Here is an 11,456-nt window from a genome sequence, read left to right as displayed (position 1 = left end):
ATGGTTGATTTTCATGTTGAGACAGTTCTTTCACAATGTGATGTTGGACCATGGCTGACCATGATTGATGATGGTTGATTTTCATATTGACCATGGTTGACCATGATTGACCATGGTTGAGCGTAATTGACCATGATCGATTTTTATATACAATCTATGTGACAATGCGACGTTTGAATAAATATTATAAACCCTAAAATAAACATGGTTGTCCATCATTGACCATGGTTGATTTTCATATTCCCATAATCTTTGTCACAATGTGACATTGGACCATGGTTGGCCATGATTTATTTTCATATTGAGACAATATTTGTCACAATGCGACGTAGGACCATGGTTGATTTTCATATAGAGACAATCTTTGTCACAATGCAACATTGGACCATGGTTGACCATGAATGACCATGGTTTTCATAATGTGACATTGGAGCAAAAGACAATGTTCATTACAATGTCACCATGATTATTGTCCATGGTTGACCATGATAATACTATTTAATGCTATAAGTATTAATAATTAATGTTAAAATTAATATTTATAAATATTAATAATATTGAAAGTAATATTAATAATATTAAAAGTAATATTAATATTCGTATTCATATCAATTAATATTAGTATTAATAATTAATATTAAAATTAATATTTATAAATAAATGAGAGTACCTTTCGGATTAATCACATTCTAATATGGATGAACCACATTAGTTGGTTCGAAATGTCGACCAAATCCTAATAATGTGATTAATCTGAAAGACACTCTCATTTATATTAAGTTTTGGTGAGACTACATCATCACCTTCTATACAAGACTCGTGGACTATTAATAATATATTTAAAATTTCATATATTACTTTCATATTAAAAATTAAATGAGTTACACATCTTCCTCTTTTCTTTTGTGGAAGCAATTGAATTTTTTTTTAATTTCAATTTATTTTCTTTAAATGTTGAAATATTTTGTTATAATTAACATACGTGTGTGCATGTGTGTGAGTTTATCTTGGGTGGTTTGGTGAAATAGTTGTTATCCTCCCCACCTAAGTTCAATTCTAGTAAACATACATGTTAACGCTTTGGAATTGGTTGTAATATCAACAATGTGTCTCCTTGATACTGGTGGTTATACATAAGCTAGAGAACGAATATTGATCTTTTATAACACCTTTAATGTTTTTTTCTAAAACATATTTTATGTATATAATATTGCAACTTGGGAATCCATCTAATGGACTAATTGTCATTTTGGAAACATGGATTAATCATCTACTCAAAATGATGTTATTGGTTTATAAATTAATTGGTTATAATATCAACAATGTGCCTCCTTGATATTGTTGATTATACATAAGCTAGACAAAGAATATTAATGTTTTATGACACCTTTAATGTTCTTTTCTAAAACATATTTTATGTATATAATATTGCAACTTGGGAATCTATCTAATAAACTAATTTTCATTTTGGAAACATGGATTAATCATCTACTCAAAATGATTTTATTGGTTTATAAATTTACTAATGCCCTATAAATTTTAGTGTAATTAAAAATATATATCACAACCTTAACATAGGAATTAACTATCCCATCTCAATAATTAATTGCAAAAATATAAAACTAACCACCTACCCAAAATAATATTACCATTTTGAAAATTTAACAATAACTATAATTTTTTATATAGTAACAAACCTTTATGGTATTTCCATCATAAAGTTCATAAAGATTCATATAAGACAGTATATAGAAGTATTCCTTACATTAAATTTAATTATGAACACGTGTAAGGATTAGTAAAAATAAAATTTAAGGAAATAATTAATGCAAAATTTAAGAAAATAAAATATAACATTTCCTTTTTCCAAAATGGAAGCATAAATTTTGGTGAAATAATTTTGCAGTTAACCGCATATAGTAGAAATAACTTCATTAAATTAATGGATTTTTTTAATGATAGCAAATTGTTTCATTTAACCACACGGAATAGAGAGATCGTAAATTAACGGTTTTTCATAATAATAAACTGTGACGAGATGCGTTGCAGGTATTTCCTGATTGACTTAGTTATCGCATTGATCCCAGCAGTAATGAAAAGTCTCAGAGAGTAGAAATATCATAAATTAATTTAATGGATTTTTATGATAGCAAACTGTTTGATTTAACCACAGAGAATAGAAATGTCTTCAATTAACGGATTTTCAGGATAATAAACTATGACGAGATGCTTTGCAGATATTTCCCTTCTTGACATAGTTATCGCATTGATCCCAGCAAAATAAAAAGTCTCCCACCCATTTAAATTTGTTACATTTAATTGCCATCAAATTTTGCAAATTTAAGTACAAGGAATCTAATTCATAACGCAAAGTTCTACACTGCATTGGTACAATTTTCATATCGGGAACAAATGGGTTTGAAGTGAACTTTCCATTCTAAATTCGCGACCTCCTTTTGCCGATGAATTCATTGAGGGTCGGAATGGATCTCTGATTATTACATGATCTTGACAACGCCACCTCGCTCGTTAAATGTTGAGCACTCTCCTTGTTCGATGTGCTGGCGATGAATCTTTCGTCTGGTCGGGAGTTCAATTCCGTCACCAGCGCCCTCGTTATGATTTCCATGTCTCGCTGGGAGGCCTTCAACAGCCACGCCGGGAGGCCTTGAAGATCCTCGTCACAATTTCCATGTCTCGCTGGGAAATCTCCGACCATAACGGGGGGCTGGAAGCGCCAGGCTGCCAAGGCTTGATCTCTCAATACGCTTCTGCTTCTGGAGGGAATTGACAGCTTCGGGTTCGATCTAGTGACCTGCTTCATTACTGCACTGCTTCCTGTGTATGACGAACCCGTAGATTAGCCACTATCCTCACCTGAACCAATAGCAAAGCACCAAGGTTTACAATGGTTTACTTGCCGATTCTGATAGGGAGTTACGCCTATCAATTATTTTGCATTATTTAAGCAGATCGATATAACGGACTAGAAAATTTATGCACCAAAGTTTTGGGTTATATCAGGTCCTGAGTCATAATTGCATTGCCCCATCGGAGCGGTGTATGACAAAAGGCCTAGACCCGACTTTTTGCGATTGCCGATTGTGACATATCGCATCGGGGTTTTGGAGTGGAGGCAGCATATTATAAAGTGGCATATTGGGGTCGCCGATAGCGATTAGCGATAATCGCATGGGAATCTGTGTAAAATCTATATTGATGAAGAGAAGAAAAATATATACATATATATAATTCATTCAAGAACAGCGAGTCGAACATGAAGTTGAGCCGATTAAATATAAATTTACAAAGGTCGATCTCATGCATAGAATTTAAGTAAACAAATAAATCTGTCCAAACCAGCAAATCTATCCGGTTAGGAGAAATATACCTAAATTAATTCATCCCTGAGGAGAAGAGGGCATGAGGAGACGATTAAATACATCTATCAATCTCTCTCCGTGTAAAGATTATGCTACTGCTACTTATTGAACAGGGTTTGATGCCCTGTTATCAGACAAAACCTATTATGTTATCAGACGCACTGATGAAGATATAGAAATGCAATGGCACTATATGTAAATCAAATAAGTTGAGACAAATTACCTATAAACCTTGAGATCGCGGTCTGGAGCTGGTCACCCCTTTTAATTAATTATGATTCTGCAAACCACATGATTTCCATTTATACCAAACTCGTGATTGGATTTACTTTGGTCAGTGACACTCATAGCAGGAATCGATGAATATAAATGACAATAATGATGATATGTTACGAAAGTGGAAGTGGAATCTTGAAAAGCATCCTTTCCGTCAGGGCGAGCATAAAAGTAGTTGGGAAGACGTTTGATCCATTATCTTTTAAATACAGTAACCTTTCTCCTCTCTAATCTAATCTCAAGCGCAATCCTGTTTTTCTTTTGGTGTCTGATACAATGGGTGTCAAAGAAGCTAAGGTGCAGGTCCCTCCTCCTCCCCCTATGGATTTAATCTTTTCTTTCGCTCCTGCCTTGGATCTCAAATCTGCTATGCTCCTCAAAATTCCAGATATCATTGCGAGCGCAGGCCCCGATCCCGATTCATCTCTTTCGTTTCGTCAAATAGCTGCGCACCTCCCTACTCAAACTCCCTATCTCAATTATCTTTCCGGCACTCACATACCTCTCCACTCTCGGCATTTTCATTGAATCTCAAACCTCTTCTGACCCTCTTGATTTTCATTATGGGCTTACACAGACTGCCCAATGTTACTTTCTCAGTGAGAATGAGAATAATCCCTGCAGTATGGTACCTCTCCTTCTGATGCAAACCCACGAGAAACTAATGGCGCCATGGCACCATTTTCATGAGTGTCTGCTCCAAGGCTAAGGGTGCGAGGGAGCTTTCACGAAAGCCCAGGGGAAAGATGTATGGGCTTATGGCATGTACTACCCAGATATGAACACCGTCATTTAATATTAAATGGTCGGCAACATAAATTTAAAATTTAAATCCCTGACTTAACCTTAATTCCCATCGCACCGACACCATCGCTTGTTGTTCGTCTTTGATGCAGGTGTCGTTAGGTTAATGTAACAAAATGAAATGATCGTCTTTGATGCAGGTGTCGTTAGGTTAATGTAACCAAATGAAATGATCATTCGAATAGGCTTACGTTTTAGAATACGAAGAGCTATAAGATGCACGTGTCACAAACCTTGAGGAAAATCGTCGCTCGGTTGTTCATCTTTGATGCACACCTGGTTAGGTTAATGTAACAAAATGAAATGATCAGGGATGTTTCATTATTTATTTTCTTAAATTTTTCATTATTTGTTTTCTTAAATTTTATCCGTCCATATGCTTGGTAAAAAATTAATTTAAATATGGTCTAATTATGTGTTCCCAGACATGAAAGAAAGTTATTGTAGCGAATTTGATTCATTGATTTAGTGACGTCTACAAGAATATACTAGCATATTTCAATTTAGGCTATCCAATTCAATTCAGGCCATTCGATAACTTGCCGATTCTGATAAGGAGTCACTCCTATCCAAGAACATTGAATTAAAACAATCTTTCAAAAACATTGAATGAAAAGAAGCTTTGAAGATTATCCCAGCTCTTAAATACAGTCTTAGAAATCCTATCCAAGAACATTGAATGAAAAGAAGCTTCGAAGATAGGCATCACAGTCTTAGAAATCCAAAGCATGAGAGATCATCAATTCTTTAAATGGGGTCTATCTTTACATGGAGTTGGAATACAAGGGAAAACAATAATGTATTTAAACCCTAAATTGTTAATTAGGAAAGCCATAATTTAATAGAAAAAACCCATAGCATGCATTTTACAATTATCCATTGAATCAAGAATCCTCTGTACTTCAAACACAAAGACAAAACAAGGAGTATTCGGAAAACAAATGTGCATAATATAATGTTCCAAGCACACACACAATTAATTCAAAGTGTCCAATACAAAACCATCTTAAAATACAAATAAAAAATAAAAAGGTGCATACCTTGCCACAGTAGGATCCCATGTTCTCTTCTCTTCTCTTCTCTTAGCATCATCCTCCTCTCCCTCCTAAACCCAACCAACTAGAGCGAATCTGTTGTCCCTCTCCATACACTGGAAAAAAGAGAAAGAGAACCAAGCCAAAACAAAAATTCAAAAATAAAAGAAAAACCAAAAACCCATTAAAAGACACACACAAAAACAATTATCCAAAAGAAAATATTCAATTAAGCATGGCCATGCTTGAAAACAACAACCAAAAAACCAAGAAAAAAAGGTGAAAACATTTCACAAATTCTGCTTTGATTTCTTATGCCAACCTAAAAAGCACAGCCATGTCCAATCTCCTACTCAGCCAACTCACAAATTAAATTCCAGATAGTGTTATGAGTCGGCAGATTGTCAAGCTTCGAGATGGAATAGTACCAAATGTAAAGGCATAATGAGGGAAGCGAAGGTACACCCACTCTCAAATGCGTCACTCCTTTCAAATCTTGTGTTCCTCTATGTCTTTATTTCCTTATGCTCGCAGCCTCGCATTCTTCACCTGTACAACCTCCCAAATGCCTCCAACTTATACTAATTATATTGATATCGGATGGGATGGGATATTTATGTTTTAGATATTTATTTTCATATGATTAAAGATTTTGGAATCCGACAAGCTGGCGTGAGGGGGTTAATTACTATTATGAAATTTGAAATGTGGTCATTGAGGGTGAAATTGAAATTCACCAACATCTCCCCCTGCCACACCCCCATATATATTATTTAATTAATTCTATCACTTTTTTTCAAAAATCCTGTTTTGACATTAATGTTCTAATTTTTTCTTTAATTTCTTGTCTAATTATTATTATTATTATTTTTAGATGAATATGAGAAAGTTAAAAAATGTTGGTTTATTTATTTTTAAGGATATTAACAAGTTAAAAAATATAATGTACTATATAAAATGGTTGGTTTAATAGAATAGCTTAATATTATATTGGTGGGCTTCATCGAGACTCGAGTATACTAGGAATATTTGTTTGCATATCAATTTTATCTCCCACTTGTCAATTCCAACTAGTCAATATGTTTCTTTTACAAATGCCAAAAAAGAGTAGGAGAAAACTAACTTTTTCTCTATCAATATCACTGAAAATGCTAACAAGTTGCAATTGATCCAATAATTTAACCATGTTTTAAGAGGCACCTTTCGTACATAACCTTGTGGCTTTCCTCTCTCCCTTTCATCACCTTATCTCTGAAGACACCACCTCATTTATCTCACATGCAAATGCAATAGCACATATAGCCATCTCCATGCATTTACAACATCTAGATTATTTTTGTACAAACTTAGAAGACAAGTTATTAGAATAGGCATACATCCAATACATACAACTCTTTCTAGCTATAAATGCCTTTCTTTTCCTTCCAATCATCCACCAATCCCACTACAATACTATTCCTCTCACTTCTTCCATCTTCCACATACTTTTCCATGGAAAGAAGTATAGCATGGTGGCCTTTGACTCGAGGCCATGGTATTCCCTAATCACATTGGAAAAAGGAAACATGTTATTAATTCCTCGAGGCCATGGTATACCCTAATCACATTGGAAAAAGGAAACATGTTATTAATTCCTACATTGCTCACTAATTGCTAGGCTCTTATGAAACATCATTTTTTGTCTTCTTTCAAACATATTGCTTGTTTTCAATAACTCTAATAGCATCCACACCAATACTGATTTTATCATTGATACACATTCTCTTTCCTCAGTAACACTAACAAGCACCATGACTTGATGCCTCTTTTCAAAGGATTTTGTACAAATGTGTAATCTCTATTTTATGTTCTTGAGTTTTTGTTTGGAACTGAATACAATAAATCACATGCATACCATGATGCCTCACCTATATCCCTCTCCTAGAAAATATTTCTAAGCTATGGTATTGGGGGAAATCACTCCCTTTTCTAAAACCAAGAATAATATGCTTTTTTATGGGCTAAAATATATTATTTCTATTGGCAAAAAATTGGGTCTCCCTCTTCTCTGTAAGAGTGGAGCCATTTCCTCAGAAATCATATCCCAACCTCAATCACATGGCTTTATGAATGTCACAATAAAACTCCATTACGTTCTTCCACACATTGTGACCTAGCTCCTTAATGTTGTCTTTGTAGAGTTGGGACAAAGGCTATCTGAAGGATTCTAACATTCACTCAATGCATTGGAGAATTTTGAACAAACTTTTTGTCTTTTGTGTAGTCGAGATATAGCACATGTCCATCAATCTTGCATTTTTGTCACCTAATTACAAAGATATGTTTCACAGCTTTCCTCAAACAATATTCATTCAAGGAATAATGGGAGGATACTAACTGCCTTGCTATATTTGCTTTCATTTATAGCACACCTCGTCCACCATACTTGGGAATGATGTTTACATTCTTAATATTGCTATGGAGGACGATAAAATATCAACAAGAGATTATGATACAAATGACACGAACATTGTCTTCCTTCTCTTGAATCGTGTCCCCACTAGGTCTCTTTGTCGATATTTTCCACATCTCTATCGAGTGGTTATCTTAGATCTCCACACTCCTATCATTTCTCACGGTCACAAATTTGAACAAAATAATTTTTATGTTATATAAAAGTTTAAAATTCAATGTGTGTTCAAACTAATAAGCCAAGTAAACAAAACAAAGATAAACTATGAACCTTGCAAAGACCTCAAGGATACTCTATTGAACATAATCACTACACAAAATGATGCAACCAGATTAATGCGTATGCATCATCCTTTCTAAGGATGTCTCTATTTACTTTTATATGTTAGTGCCTCTTTTCTCAATCTTTGGTGATTTATAGAGCTTGGTGGAAGACTCTCTCTCTCTCTCTCTCTCTCTCTCTCTCTCTCTAAGTTACTTCCCACGTGTTCAAACTCGCTTCAGCTACATGTTCGTCTATGGACCCAACCCGCATTTATAAATTTTTGACCAACTCGCTTCAGGTATGTGTTCATGTATGGACCCAACCCGCATTTATAAATTTTTGACCAACCATTCTTCTTGCATGAAAGTTGTTGTTGCACTTCATGTTTTTATAATGGCATGCATGCACTGGGAATATTTGTTTGGATCTCCAACACCTTGGTTCAATTTTCAACATCTTCGTCCAATATTCTTCTTGAAGCATCTATGCATCGCTAGATAACAGTTACAGTAGTGAACTACAACAAAATTTCCACTTACACATTCGTTGACTAATCCCAACGTGTTTCCTTTACAAATGTTAGAAAAAATTCAAAGCGCAAACAACATGTTCACTAACAATATCATTGAAAATGCTAAGAAGTTTCATTTGATCCAACAATCTAACAATGTTTTCAAGGGCAACTTCATATATAATGTTGTGCATTTATTATATAGCGTGTAATTTTCCATAAGTCCCGTTTTTCATCTCCTTATCTCTAAAAAAAAACAATTCGTTTATTTCATATGGATGTTTGATAGCACGTAGAGCAATCTCTCCACATCTACAACATTTGGATTTCTTTTGTACAAACTTACAAGACAAAATATTAAAGAAGGTAGACATCCAATAACTAAAACTCTTTCTAGAGATAAATGCCTTTCTCTTTCCTCCCATCATCGATCAATCATGCTAAAATATTTGTGTCTATGCTTCTTGCATTCCAACATGCGTTTCTACGGAATCTATTTTAACATGGTAGATTTTGATTCAATGGTAGGGAATTCCCTAACCACATTGGAAAGAAAGAGTGTGGAATTAAGAGTTGTTATTCCTACATTGTTGGTAGTTTCCTCCACTATTGTGAAACATTTATTTTTTTCTTCCTTAAGAAATAATATTTGTTTTAGATAACTATATTAGCATCCATAACTATACCAATTTGATCATTGATACAAATTATCTTTCGTGGAGATAACATCTTAGCACTAACAATCACCACGGCTCAATGAGTCTTTTCAAAGGGTTTTGTACAAATGTGTAATCTCTATTTTTCATTGTTGGATTTTAATTTGGGATGAAATGTCAAAAATCATATGCATGAGATGATTCCTTTCATGTCTCCCTCTCCTAGAAAGCATTTCTAAAATATGGTAGTGGAGGTAAATCACTTGGTTTTCTAAATCGAAGTATATGATTTTTCTATGGGATATAAGACATTATTTTGGTTGGAAATAACTCGAGTCTCCCTATTCTGTCCAAGGGTTGTGTCGCTTTCTCAAAAATCACATACCTCCAAAGTATTCAACATTGGCATGATCACATCAATGTCTTTGTGGAGCTCCACAAGAATCCTATCCAGAGGGTTCTAACCTCAATCACATAGCTTCGTGAACAACAATAAAACTCCATTAACTTCTTCAACAGAATGTTAACTATCTCACTAATGTCGTCTTTGTAGAGTTGGGATGAAGTATCATTGAAGGATTACTGCATTCACATATGTAATACTACTATGCGACTTTTCTGTGTTCTTGGGTTGAGGAAAATTAAAAGACATGTGATGAAATATTTTTTTGTTTTCTAAAGAAGAAAATAATAGTGAATGAGAATCTATGTTGGTATAATAAATCCTTTGAAAAATATTTTAAGAGGCTAACATGAGAGATTGACCCCAACGGTCACGAAAAAAGTTGAAATTAGTTATGCCTAAAAAGGCAAAATAGAAAAGGACCAAAACGATCCTCCTTCTCTCTTTATCTTGAGCTTCTAAAAGAAAAAGCAGAAGAAAAAGAAATGACTCGGCAAAGAATACATACCACTATTATAAGTTCATATCGCCCACTCCACTATAAACTTAGAGAAGTTCATATCCATTAAATATCAAATTTCAATATATTTAAATTAAATTAAATAACGCGTTTTTGCATAAAGTAATATTATAATATTTTTGCATAAATTAATATTATAATATATATGAAAGGTAATATTATATTGTTGTGTATAATATATTTTTATAATATCAATAAAATTAAGATAAAATTTAGAATTTTGTGTTTATTATAAAAACTAAAAGTTTAAAATTACAATGAATTTTAAAAATACAACAAATAAAATAAAATTTACAATTTTATATATATTATATTTAAATATATTACGAAAGGTTACAAGTTAGAGACTTCAATTAATCTTAAATTACAACATTACATTATTATGAAAAATGTATATAAAATCATGTGTGGGTGTTTTATATATCAATATTAAGAATTCAAAAACACATGAATAACTAAAATATCAATTTTTCGTATTTCAAAGAATTTTAATCTCAATCGAGTTGTTGATGGATGAAATGAATGAGCATGGGATAAACGATGCAATTAAGAGAGATGGATTGGTGGTCATCCTTTGCCGCACACCTTTGCGTCATGATAGATGGATTTGATTATGTCAGATTTCAAGAGAGCTCCCACACTAGTGTTATTGGTTTTTGGGAGAGTTCTGGTTTGTTTCATGGTAAATATTTGGGTTGGGCTCCTTGACTAGTAGTGGAATGGAGGGTTTGAATTTGGATTCCTCTTTATGAGTCAAAATTTATGGTTCGTTTCATGGTAAATATTTGGGTTGGACAACTTGACGAGTAGTGGAAGGGAGGGTTTGAATTTAATTGAATTTTTTAAATGACAAACAACACTATGTTTAAATTTTTCACTCCAAGAGTGGTACTTTGATAACAAATTAACCCTTCACCAATAATTTTTTCTTTTAAATATTTTCCTTATATTAAAAATTTTGAGGAAAAAAAACAAGATGACCATAATAGAGAAATTAGTTATTAAATCTTATTCTTTCATTATAATTAATAATTATAACATATTTTCTATTTTAAAATCTATTTTTATGTCATTTTTTCTAGTAACAAAGTTAATAATCAAATTGAAATTAATTGTAAAGATTAAAAGTACTTGATTATAAGACTTGTTCAAA

This window comes from Pinus tabuliformis, chromosome 5_1 (assembly GCF_031772625.1).
Source record: "Pinus tabuliformis cultivar Carrire ecotype Pingquan chromosome 5_1, CPIR1, whole genome shotgun sequence".
Lineage (NCBI taxonomy): Eukaryota > Viridiplantae > Streptophyta > Pinopsida > Pinales > Pinaceae > Pinus > Pinus tabuliformis.
This window is presented reverse-complemented; position numbering follows the sequence as displayed.